We start from the raw sequence: 13,395 nt of genomic DNA on the forward strand, positions 1-13,395 counted from the left end.
CGAAGAAAGTGAAGGCACAGCCACAGCTCACAACAAGTGAACCCCCATCTCCTTGTTTTCTTTTCCCCATTTGAGCTGGTGAATTCCAAAACTGGAGGCAGAATTTTGAGAAAAAGCACTGAATACAAACTCCCTAACTGGACCTCTTGAAGGCAGAGCTGACTCTTACTAGCACAAATTACACTATAATACTGCTTTCTACTTAAAGAGTATTTTTTTCAGCTAGTCCAGTGGTCTTTTTGGTATTGGTCCACCTTGAGTGGTTCTCAACCTGTAACAACGTGTAGACTTACCTGGGAGCTCTGAAAACTACCAAAGTCCACCCCAACTTCCTGGATTCTAATTTAAATGGTATACAGTAGGGTTGGCAGGCAGTATTTTTTATATATATAAATTTACTTATCTATTTTTGGCTGCGTTGGGTCTTGGTTGCTGCAAGCAGGCTTTCTCTCTAGTTGCTGCGAGCAGGGGCTACTCTTTGTTGTGGTGCGCGGGCTCTAGGTGCACAGGCTTCAGTAGTTATAGTACGCAGGCTCTAGAGCACAGGCTCAGTAGTTGCGACACACGGGCTTAGTTGCTCTGCGGCATGTGGGATCTTCCCGGACCAGGGCTTGAACCTCTGTCCCCTCCATTGGCAGGCAGATTCTTAACCAGTGCGCCACCAGGTAAGTCCCAGCAGACAGTATTTTTAAAGCACTCCAGGTGATGGTATATGTAGACAGTGTTGCAGACCTTGGCTTCAAGAGCTCAACATTGAACTTGAAATCCCCTACCTACCCAAGAATGAAGACATATTGGATGTTGGCAGAATATCTAGGAGCTGGCGCTAGCCAAAGGACAAGCTAAGAGAACACAATTGTTTTGTAAGATGGAAATCTTACTTAAAATTTTGAAAGCCATGGCTTCCCTGGTGGCTCAGTGGTTAAGCCAATGCAGGGGACATGGGTTCAAGCCCTGGTCTGGGAAGATCCTACATGCCGTGGAGCAACTAAGCCTGTGCGCCACAACTACTGAGCCTGCTCTCTAGAGCCCGCGAGCTACAACTACTGAGCCCGTGTGCCACAACTACTGAAGCCCGCGCACCTAGAGCCCATGCTCCGCAGCAAGAGAAGCCACCGCAGTGAGAAGCTTGCGCACCACAACGAAGAGTAGCTCCCACTTGCCGCAACTAGAGAAAGCCCGTGCACAGCAACGAAGACCCAACGCAGCCAAAAGTAAATAAATAAAATAGATACAACATTAAAGAAATAAAAAATGTTTAAAAAAATAAATTCTGAAAACCAGACATAGTCAAAAGAAATAAAATAATAAAGAAATGTATAAAGTAAAACTATTCGATTTCTCCTTAACCCAAGTAACCACGATTATCAGTTTCTTACATTTTTCCAGATATGTAAAATGTACATGTATGTGCTCATGCACAAACCCCCATACTCACCTCCCCCGAAATCTAACTGTATTGTATACATACTGTTTTTTAATGTGTTTTATTCTTTTCTCGATATACTGTGAACATTTTCCCTTAATGACACAGAAAGAGCCCCCTTATCTTTAACAGGTGTAGGAATCATAATTTATTCGACCATTTTTTAAATCGATAGACAGTCAACATTCCTCATATTTTGCTGTTCCAAACAGCACTGCACGAACATCTTTATGTATATAAACACACACACACACACACACACACACACACACACACATAGACACACACATCCACACACTTGTGTGGATAAATTCTTAGAGGTAAAATTGCTGAGTCAAAGGGACTGCTGGTTTGGGGCAGGTATTGCCAAAATGCTCTCCAAAAAGATTGTTCCATCTACTCCATGCAACAAAATTCCTAGTGACAGCAATTCTCCTTGTGTCAAAAGTCGAGCTTTGCTGAGCACAGCAGAGAGGAAGGTGTGAGTGTGTCAGATGGCGGGGAGGAAAAGGTGGGGTCACTTCCCCTGCGGGCTCTGTGTGAAGGAAGCCACTGGCCTCTGGCCTTGCCTGCCTGCTGTGTTTCCCAGGAAGGGGAAACCAAGCTGTGTGTGTTAACCTTTGCCTTGCTCCCCAAGGTGTGATGGGGGAACGGGGCATGGTCACAGGATGTGTGTGTCCAGGTCATCAGGCCTGGGTCAGCCATTGATTTGGGAGTGTGTGGGGCTAGAATCCTTTCCAACCCTTTCCTAGATCCTCTGGGCTGCGTCCAAGCCCCTTGGAAGCCCAGGAGTGTGATCCTTTCTGTGGTTTGGGAGAGGATACGTTGGTTTAAGGTTTCCAGGACTCTAGCTCCTGAATGTCTATATGCAACTAGAGTTTTTCTCAATTTCCACAGTAGGTAGAGCCTCCTTCCTCTAGCCTGGACACCCCGCCACCCTCTCTGGGCTCCTGGGCATAACGCAAGACATCCATGCCCACCGATTGCTGGGCCTCTCCATTGGAGCACCTGCTGATTCAAGGTGGTCAGACACAATTTCTCTGATGAGCTGGCTTGGGAACAGAGGGAGGTGGCAAGGCTGGAGGGAGGGAGGTACAAAGGTTCAACCACATGCCCTCAGGTACTCTAGAGAACGAGCAGTGGGGACCACACCCAGAGCCCCAGAAACCACAATGCCTTCCTTTCTTGACTCTGGGCTCATTGGTGTCTCCAGAAACTTCTAGAGAAGAGGCTAAAACTCCAAGAGCGCAGAAGACTGTGCTAGGCACTTTGAAGGGGATGGTGGGGAAGAGAGGTGACGTTTATTGAGCAGCTACAGTGTCCCAGGCTCCGTGGTTGTGCTTTGCTTGTGTTCTCATTAATCTTCACAGTGAAGCAGGTGTTAACCACCCCCATTTTATAAATGGGGAGTGGAGGCTCAGAGAGAGTAACAACTTTTCATGTAGTCAATCGGATTTTTTTTTTTTTTTTTTTGGCCACACCATGAGGCATGCGGGATCTTAGTTCCCCCACCAGGGATCGAACCCATGCCCCCTGCAGTGGAAGGGCAGAGTCTTCACCACTGGACCGCCAAGGAAGTCCCTAGCCAATCAGATTGATTATAAACTGTGCAAAATAGAGTGCTGGTCCCCATAGAGGGCTCCTTACCCCCCTGCCTCAAGGTGGCCTCAGTACTGACCGATGGGTCTCCTGCACATGGAGCAGCCAACTGACAGAGCAGATCCTTGTGGCAAGGGCTCTGCCTGGCTCCAGGCAGTCCGGTGTAGTTATCAAAGATGACGAAGTGGTCAGGCTATGGCAGTCAACACTGCATTTGAACCTGAGCTCCACCACCTGCCATGGGACCTCAGGTAGATCAGGTATTTCTTGAGATGTCTTCATTTGTCAACTGGAGACAATAACAACACTTTCCTCACAGAATCAATGTAAGGATTAAGTGAGATCATCTGGATAAAGTGCTTAGCAAGGCCTGGAATGCAATAAGTGATCAATAAACAGACGTGGCTATTATTTTTGTTCCTAATGAAACTAGTTCCTGCATTTAAGAAAAAGGTTTGTGGGCTTCCCTGGTGGCGCAGTGGTTGAGAGTCCGCCTGCCGATGCAGGGGACACGGGTTCGTGCCCCTGTCCGGGAAGATCCCACATGCCACGGAGCAGCTGGGCCCGTGAGCCATGGCCGCTGAGCCTGCGCGTCTGGAGCCTGTGCTCTGCAACGGGAGAGGCCACAACAGTGAGAGGCCCGCATACCGCAAAAAAAAAAAAAAAGAAAGAAAAAGAAAAAGGTTTGTAAAAAACTGGCTCTTCCTGCTGTTTCTGTCCTAGTTCTGGTGGCTGTAAGGACAGAGCTTCGACAGCTGAATCTTTTTTAAGGTCCACATAGGGTTTGTAAATCCTGGGAGCTCCTACTTTGCACACTCATTTCCTGTCCAGGAAACATGAAAAAAAAAAGCCTCCGACCCCCAGGGGCTTGCTATAGCCCGTCCATCCTTTCAGCGGGGTGCTCCTGAGGATGGCCATTGTTTTCCCAGCCCTGGGCAGCACAGTTATTTTTGCTCCTCTAGTTTCCCAGGCCAGGCTTGTTATTAGTAGTGGGGTGTGTGTGTGTGTGTGTGTGTGTGTGTGTGCGCGCGTGCGCGTGTGCGTGTGTGTGTGTGTGTGTTACCCTGCCCATCTGTGTCCCTGTTTCTCACATCCTGCTCCCCTCCTACTCCTATTCCTGGTGTCATGATCCAAGTCTCAGGGCAAAGGGAAAGAAGTCAGTTCACCCCCTCCCTCTTCCTGAGTATCTAAATAGCAAAGGTTCACTGGGCGCTTCCCATGTGCCAGGCCCTGTGCTGGGCGCCCCCATGTGCTTCATCACATTTAACGGGAAGATCCCTTTATAAACCACACTTTGCAGCTAAGGAGACCCTGACTCAGAAAGGCTAAGCCACCTGCCCAAACCCACACAGCAGAGAAATGTTGAAGCTAAAATTTAAATCCATCAAATGCTTTCAAAGCCGTCTTCCTCCTCCATGATGCCAGTGCTGCCTTTGGTCCTTTCTGAGCCTCACTTTTTGGCATCCCATCGCTCCGTCTTATACTGTTTCCCTACTTGGTTTGTCAGTGTGAGTCTGGCTGCCGCAGCTGAGCTGTAAGGGCCTGGAGGTCGGGGACTTTGCCTCATCTTTAGAGTGGCACAAAACCAGGCACCAGGCAAGCACTCACTCGACATTAGCTGGTTACTTCGTTCCTTCACTTACTTAGGGGACATTAAATGAGTGCGTCTTAGGTGTAAAGTGTCTTGCTGGGCGTTAGGATGCCATAATCTGTCTTCAGGGAGCTTGTGTTCTAATGGGGAGATACAGGGTTAGATCACAAATCCTCACAACAGCCCCAAAGTGAAGTAACCACTGTTATCCCTATCTTGCAGAGGAATAAATGGAGGTACCAGCAATATGGACGCTTCCTCCAAACCCTCTTGCCTATGCATTGCCCTCAAAATTAAATAAACAATCGAGGCCCATGATTCATGCAAACGATGGCAGGCACTGAGTGTGATGAGTACGGACCAAACACTCTTGAAGGTGTTTGATACAGTTTAAGAGCCTGCTGAGTATCCCCTCCTCCAAATCCCCTTAAAAGCCCTTTTTCCAAATGCAAATCAAAACCACAATGAGGTATCACTTCACACCTGTCAGAATGGCTATTATCAAAAAGACAACAAATAAGTGTTGGCGAGGATGTGGAGAAACAGGAACACCTCATGCATCGTTGGTGGGGATGTAAATTGGTGCAGCCACTTTGGAAAGCAGTGTGGAGGTTCCTCAAAAAATTAAAAATAGAGCTACCATAGGATTCAGCAATTCCACTTCTGGGTATTTATCTGAAGAAAACGAAAACAGTAATTAGAAAAGATACATGCACCCTTATGTTCATTGCAGCATTATTTACAATATTCAAGATAGGGAAGCAACCTAAGTGCCCATCAACAGATGACTAGATAAAGAATATGTTTTATATATAAAGACACACACACACACAAATATATATAAAATGGAATGTTACTCAGCCATAAAGAGAATGAAAAAATATATAATATGTAAATATAATATATAATATAAATATATAATGTAAATTAATGTAATATATATTGGGTTTCCCTATGGTGTTATGGAAAAACCCGAACGAACCCTTTGGCCAACCCAGTATTTACTCAGCCATAAAGAGGATGAAAATGAAATCTTACCATTTGTGACAACATGGATGGACCTAGTGGGTATTTTGCTAAGTGAAATAAGATGGAGAAAGACAAATACTGTATGATTTCACTTATATGTGGAATCTAAAAAACAAACAAAACAATGAACAAACAACAGAAACAGTCATAGATACAGAAAACAAACAGGTGGTTGCCAGAGGGGAGGGGATGGGGGGAGGAGAGAAATAGGTGAGAGAGATTAAGAAGTACAAACTTTCAGCTACAAAATAAATGAGTCACAGGTATGAAATTACAGCATAGTAAATATAGTCAATAATTGTGTAATACCTTTGTATGCTGACAGATGGTAACTAGACTTATCGTGGTGATAATTTTGAAATGTGTTGAAATATCGAATCACTGTATTGTGTACCAGGAAGTAAAATAGTGTTGTAGGTCAATTATACTCATAGAAAAAGAGATCAGATTTCTGGTTACCTGAGGAGGGTAGGTGGAGGGGGAATTGGATGAAAGGTACAAATTCCCAGTTATAAGATAAATAAGTACTAGTGATATAATGTGCAACATGAGAAATATAATTAACACAGCTGTACATTTTATATGAAGGTTGTTAAGAGTAAACCCTAAGAGTTCTCATCACAAGGAAAAACATTTTCTATTTCTTTGATATTATATCCATATTACATGATGGATGTTCAGTACACTTACTGTGGCAGTCATTTCATGATGTATCTAAGTCAAATCATTAGGCCGTACACCTTAAATTTATACCATGTTGTATGTCAATTATATCTCAATGAAACTGGAAGGAAAAAAGCTCTTTTCCCAGATGAGAACCATTTGACGCAGGCCTGCAGTGACAGCATCTGTGTTTGGAGGTGATTGGAGGATCGTGGTTCTGGGAGGAGCCTTCTGCTGGCCACACACCCTGTCTCTGGCAGAGCCTTTCTGAGGTTTGCTTCTGCTGCATTTGCTGTGACTGCTCCATAAACATGAGGTCCAGAGGGAGCCTGAATAGGATGCTCTGAGGTCTGAAAGTCTCCACCACCTGGTCATTAACCCTGTAGTGGATCTGTGTGTGTGTGTGCTGGGGTGGAGGTTACCCCCCAAGTCCAGACTTCTAAGTGCTGCTTGTTCCCCAAATTTGCAGTGTCACTACCCTTCCCACCCCAAGAACAGTCACCCACCCCAGAGGAAGTGTCAGAATTTTAAAGGACCACACCCCGAGGGTGCTCAGAAACTTTATCCAGGTGGCCACAGGCCATTGAACTTAATTTTGCTGGCAGGGTTTTGGGTTGGCAAAGACCTTTGCACTGAACCGGATGTATTTTATATTCTGCCCCTTGGCCACTGGGGATTTGCTTCAGGAGTGGGGGGCAGTCCCCAAGTGTTGCTGCTAGCGACCTCTTTGGTTCTTCAAACCCAGTGGATTTTCACTCATTAGCCAGCCAGTCGTATTTCAGTGTGCCCAGCGGACTGGCAGGCCCAGAGCACCTCAGGGGATCAGGGAACACAGTTGCTGCCCATGGAGAGACCTGAGAGGACATAGTGACCCACCTGAAATAGACAGGGACACAGCACGTGTGCAGTGCTGGGTCATTCTGAGCCAACAATTAGTAAACAAAGGCAGATCTAATAACTGGCTAGTTGTGAAAAACAGACTATGAGCACAAGAGATGGCCCCAGACTTGCTAGGCTGGTGGTCCCAGGTCAGATGATGAAATCTGGGGCGCTTTCAATTTGGGTGCAGTCAAGTGTTGTCAAGATGGGTCTTTGATACTGGGGCCCCTGCTGCTTATTGGTGGGGGGGTCAGTGGGCCCCAGCAGGGAGGAGAAGGGACATCAGCCCAGCATATGGTGGAGCCACTTGCTCTGGGAGCAGCAGCCCTGGGGTCCTCTGCCCTGCTGGGTGGTCTGCATCTTGAGGATCAGCCCAGCCTAATCTGGGACTCCCTTGCCCATGATAGGACTTAGTACACGGGGCCCTCTGAATAGAAGGTTAGAGCCTATTGGTACCTTAGGGCTGCCATCATCTTCTTGGGGAAGAACGTGATGAACTTCTCCAGTAGGAAGCCAGAGCAGCGATCATGTCCCTAAATGTAAACTCCCCTTTACTGGCTGTTGGAATGTGTTCATTCAGACTTCTGAACAGTCCATCTCAAACATTAAGCATCCCCCCATCTAGAAGATTTGGGAAAGTTGAGGAGCTGGGTCCCGAGAAGATACCGTAACCTCAAGGGCCCTGGAAAGCACTGACAACCTACCCAGGGGACAAGGTGCTGTGTCCTGGCCAGAACCATTCTGTACGCATTAGAAGGAGGCTTGAGAAACTCTGATTTGGGGATGGGGGAATGTGAGTCGGGCTGGAATTTTGTGTATCATTTGCTCATCTGGAGTGGTCATCTAGGATGGTCAAATCGTATTAGAAGGAGATGCTCCTTTATCTGTGTGCCTGCAGTCTGGAGCCAGGGTGCACAGTTTGGGATGCAGAGGATAGGCTAGATTTTGACCCCTACTTGTCCCAGGCAGTCTTTGGACAGTGAGCAACTTATACAACTATATGCGATGGCCCTAGTCCTAGCCAACTGGTCCCACCCTGTGTTGCTGTGAGCCGGTGAAGGAAGATTGTCATTGAGTTTCCATGTGGCCTGGGGCCAGGGGCAGCTGGCAGGGGTCCAGGGGGAAAAGGCCTCCTTAGTAAACTGAGCCACAGTGCCACAAAGGTAGAGGATTTCCCCCACGGTTCCTAACTCCTTGTCTCTAACTGTACTTTTCATCAGTACAGGGAGCAATGGGTACTTACTGGCACTTTCTAATTAAACAGGGGCAGGTCCCAGGCCTTCTAGGAATGATTAGGCCGTAACTTCGGGTCGTTAATTGGTCCCAGCCCTGGTCTGATCATGGACCTCCCTCCATGGAAACTGGGCTGGGCTTCATTCTCAGTGCTCTGGCGCTGAGCTGCGGGTCTGATCTGCATCAAGGCCACTTCCTTGTTAAAAGGAGCAGGACTTGGAAGTCTCAGAAGCCTCAGACATTTCTGGACCTAATGAGCTGAGCAGATGGGAGGCAGCCCACGATGGCCTTGGAATGGGTGGGCTGGCGGGACCGAGGCGTCGTGGAGCTTCTGTACTTGTGTCCGTGGTGGAGACCCTCCTCGGAAGAGGGTGAGCGTGACAGGTGAACTTGAGACTCTGGGGCTTCCTCTCCAGGGGAGGCTGGATGCAATTTCTAGATGCTTGCCATCTGCCTGAAGTGACCAGAGATGGGGTAATAGAATCCATGAGTTTTTAAAATCCAGAAGGAAGGGAAACTCCACCCAGGAAACATAACTCCAAGTAAAGTGTGTGGATGCAGGGTGTTTAATTGCAAACCTTTCTTGGAACCAGCTGCTGGGTAACGTTATCTTGGTCGCTCCTGCAGCCAGAGGAGAGTTTATCTGGGCCCCTGACGTAGCCCGGTAAACAGAGCTGGCTTTCTCCAGTGACCTCTGCCCTGTCCCCCTTGCCCTCCACCTGCTCTTTCTCTGCGGTTTATCGCTAGGGGCTCCAGCACAGCCAGCTCAGGGAGGCTTGAGAAACTCTGATTTGAGGATGGGGAATGTGAGTCGGGCTGGAATTTTGTGTATCATTGGCTCATCTGCAGTGATCATCTAGGATGGTCAAGGTTTGGAAGAAAGCAGACAAGCGTACAGCCCAGTTGAGGGAAAGGGGCCTGGAGGTTGTCCACAGATCCTCTGGGCTTACCTCTGGGGAAGTCTCTGACTGCTTCCTCAACTCAGACTTTACACTGTTTTTCAAGGAGGGTAGGCTGGGGGTGGGGCTGGGAGGCTCTGGCAAATCGCAGAGGTTTGGGAGAACCAGGGGGCGGAGGCTCATTTCCCCACCCCCACATGTAAGTCACCAGAGGCCTGTCTTCCTTGTGGGTTCAGGTCAAGTGTTCGATAGTGACAATGCCCTGTGACTCTTCAACTGTTTTCAATAGTAAAGGAAGAAGGACTTTTCTAGGGCAGGTGTACGCTGGTCATGTGCTGATTAGTCCTAGACTAGGAATTAGGAGGTCTGGGTTCCTGTCCCAGCTCCACCAATAAGGGGGTGAGCACACCTGCAATGAAACCAACATAGTGGATCAGGCCCTGTAGCCCTGAAGGCTGTGCCCATAGAACAGAGGAAGAGCCTGAGGGTCTGTGAGGCTGGGCTGAGGTCTCACAGCCGATGATAAGGAAGGTCCTAAGAGTGAAACCAAGGTCCTAAGAGTGAAACCCAGGAGTGGCTGACTCCAGGCTCTGTGCCTTTTCCTTGGCAAATTGCCATCCTCGGTTCTAGGTTCCTCCTCTGCAAAAGGAGAGGCCTCCCAGCTGCCAGAGGCAGTGAGCCTGTGATTAATTCTCCCTGGGAGGTGAAGGGAAGCCCCTAATTACTAGGGAGGATGGAGCATGGGTCATGTTAAGCCCCAGTTAAGCCCTTCCTCTGGGTCCCACTTGGTTGGCCAGGGAGAAAGACTACTGTCTAATGGCCTGCGAGCACGTGCAGGCTCTCTCCCGAGAGGGCCCAGTCACTTGGGGCCTCCCTACGGTTCATCTGCCTGGGCAGAGGTCAGGAAGACAGCACCTGTCGTGCACAGCATCTGTGGGAAGGGGAGATGCAGGTGGGAGGGGAGATGTAGCTGGCAGGATTTGGGAGTCAAGGAGCTGGGGGTCAGCAGGGGGGATGGGGTGGCCTATAACCCCTGTGAGAAACCCCAGAGCATCCTGCCACAGTCGGTGAAGCCAGTTGTGTATGAGAGTTTCCTCTGTGTCTGTCTGGTTTTGTAGCATTCTTTTTTTTTTTTTTTTTTTTTTTTGCAGTATGCGGGCGTCTCACTGCTGTGGCCTCTCCCGTCGCGGAGCACAGGCTCCGGACATGCAGGCCCAGCAACCATGGCCCACGGGCCCAGCTGCTCCGCGGCACGTGGGATCCTCCCGGACCGGGGCACAAACCCGTGTCCCCTGCATCGGCAGGAGGACTCTCAACCACTGCGCCACCAGGGAAGCCCTGTAGCATTCTTTAACCGTTGACCTCTGTCTGGGCCAAGTTCTGTCTCTTCTTGGTCTCAGGCTCTCAGAATTAGCCTTCCTCCCCCATGTTCCTCAAGGGTTGTACAGACTTTTCAGATTACCCAAAACTTTATTTTAAAAAATGCCATTCAGTCCTCATCAAGTAGTTTGATTAAATATCCCCACTCCTGAATTTACATACAGGGAGACAATCCAGTGTGGTTAAGAGCATAGGGATTAGACTCAGCTGGACCTAGGTTCAATCCTTTGCTCTGTATTTTCCTAGCTGTGTGACCTTGGGCAAGTTATTTGGCTTCTCTGAACCTCAACTTCCTCTTGTGCAAAATGGAGATCACCATGGTAGCTACTTCTTGGGCTGAAGATTAAATGAGCTAATGCATATGAGTGCTTTACACTGTGCTGGCACATAGTAACCATTACCTAAATGGTTTCTACAATTTATTGTGTGAGATATATGTTTATATATGATATAAAGCAAAGCATATCCCTATATATTTATTTATGTCAGTTTACTTTGGGCTTGTGAAGATAGGGATGGCCTTTTCACTTTATGTTCTTTCTTAATTAGGATCACATAAAACATGTCATATCATAAATACCCCATTTCAGGGTGGCAACACTCAGCTGTATTTGCTTTGCTTTATGGCGCTCTCCTTGGGTGTGTTTCAGAACAAACACTCCACACGGCACGAGGCTGACTCTGTGACACAGAGATCGGAGGGGAGAAGGGACTAGATTCAGAGCTCATTTCTTTGACTGTTAACTGAGCAGCCAAACATAAAGCCTCATACTCCTGTGTGCAGAACCCTTGCTATGAAGTAAATGTTCGTGCCTTCCCCCTCCCCTCCCCTCAAATCCACATGTTGAAGCCCAGATCCCCAGTATGATGGTGTCTGAGTTGGGGCCTTTGGGAAGTAATTAGGTTCAGGTGAGGTCACAAGGATGGAGCCTCAGTGATGGGATTAGTGCCCTTATAAGAAGAGGAAGGGACTAGAGCTCACTCTGTCTTCAGCATGTGAAGACACAACAGAAGTCGGCCATCTGCAAACCAGGAGGAAGGTTCCACCAGGAACCTTGATCTGGGACTTCCAGCTTCCATGACTGTGGGAAATAAATGTTGTTGTCTAAGTCACCCATCTATGGAATTATGTTTTAGCAGCCCGAGCAGACCAAGAGAGCCCTGCTCCAGGCATGTGGTGAAGTCAGCCAATCTGATGCCAAGGTTTCCAAGTTCTCCTTCTCCTTGCTAATATTCCCTCCTTCTCACAGTGGCTGTGACCCTGACCTCTCTGGCCACTTTGTTCTCCTCTCTGATGGAGTCCCCTCAGGCCTCCTGAATCAGAATCACTAGGCAGAGTCCCGGGAATATGGGTTTTTAGGGACGTCTGCAGGTGATTCTGGTGGACGGGGCATCCTGGCAGGGGAACCAGTGCTGTGACCTACAGCAGCTCATTCTCCTCTGAGGGAGGAAACAGGTGGAGGTCTCGCCCACGGCTTAACCCTGGGTCGCCCTCCCTTAACGCTGTGCTTGGAGACATCACAACAGGCACTGTGGGGAAGTTCAGCGGAGTAGCCCTGAGGTTGTGTGAGGGGACCCTCCCTCTAACTGAAGCCTCTCCCAGGAAGGCGTGTCTTTGGTGTGAGTTCAGATAAGAAGGACAGAAATGGTGGGGAAAATAGGACAGATTGTGTGGGCCTGGGACTTTCTCTCCTTCTCCAGTTTGGAGTCCCACCCACCTCCTTGGCTAGGTGAGCCTTCCAGAGTGGCCTGGGGCAGTGGTCCAGAGCCTGATTGAGCACTGGGAACTGGGGTGACATTGGGAATGGGGTCCTGAAATGCCTTCATTTCAGAAAAGGTTACAAATCTTCCATGTGCTAATTTCTCTCCTGTAAATCTACCTCTCATCCAGAAGGTCAGTTTGGTTGTTCAATGGAGCAGAATGATTTCTGAGCACCCACTCAGTGCCAGACGCAGAGCTAAGGCTTAGGGATACTGGGATGAATCACACATCTCTGAAATGCTTACAGTCTCCTGAAGTGGGTTCAGAGTGTGTTCTGAGGGTCTCCTGTGGCAGAATGACCTGGAGTGGGTTTTTTAAAACATAGATGCCCAATTTCAACAAATGTACCACTCTAGTGAGGGATGTTAGTAATGGGAGAGGCTGTGCATGTGTGGGGGTGGGGATATATGGGCCTTCTGCTCAGTTTTTCTGTGAACCTAAAACTGCTCTATAAAAATTGTTGAAAAAAATAAAATGTAGATGCCTCCAAAACCCAGGTCTACTTATGCAGAATTTCAGAGGGTGGGGTCCTGACATCTGCAATTTTGGAAGGCCCTTTGCAGAATCTCATTCACCATAAAGTTTGAGAACCAGTGGAAATAAGCTACTTAAATTTTTAAACAACCCCAAATTTATGTTCATTGTATAAAATACACATAAACAAGAAGAAGAAAATTAAAACCACTTGTAACCCTACCCTCCTAAGAAAATCATCCTTAGCATTTTATTGAATACCCTTCTAGGTGTGTGTGTGTGTGTGTGTGTGTGTATTTAGACACATGTGTAGCATCCATGTGTACCTGACACGGTGCTAAAGCCCTGGGGACAAAGATGAGAAAAAGAATGGTCCTGGTGTGGAACACCCACAGTCATGTTAAATGATGCCTGGCACAGCTTGAGGCCCTGCTTTAGTCACCCACTCACCTGCTCTTAT

At 48.0% G+C, this 13,395-nt stretch overlaps 1 protein-coding gene across 2 annotated transcripts in view; it reads left to right on the forward strand.

Moving 5' to 3' along the window:
- The window catches only part of SH3PXD2A (SH3 and PX domains 2A), a 246,067-nt gene that overhangs the window by 41,016 nt on the left and 191,656 nt on the right, over positions 1 to 13,395 (forward strand). The gene's annotated exons all lie outside the window — the stretch shown is intronic.

Source organism: Mesoplodon densirostris, chromosome 1, assembly GCF_025265405.1.
Source record: "Mesoplodon densirostris isolate mMesDen1 chromosome 1, mMesDen1 primary haplotype, whole genome shotgun sequence".
Classification (NCBI taxonomy): domain Eukaryota; kingdom Metazoa; phylum Chordata; class Mammalia; order Artiodactyla; family Ziphiidae; genus Mesoplodon; species Mesoplodon densirostris.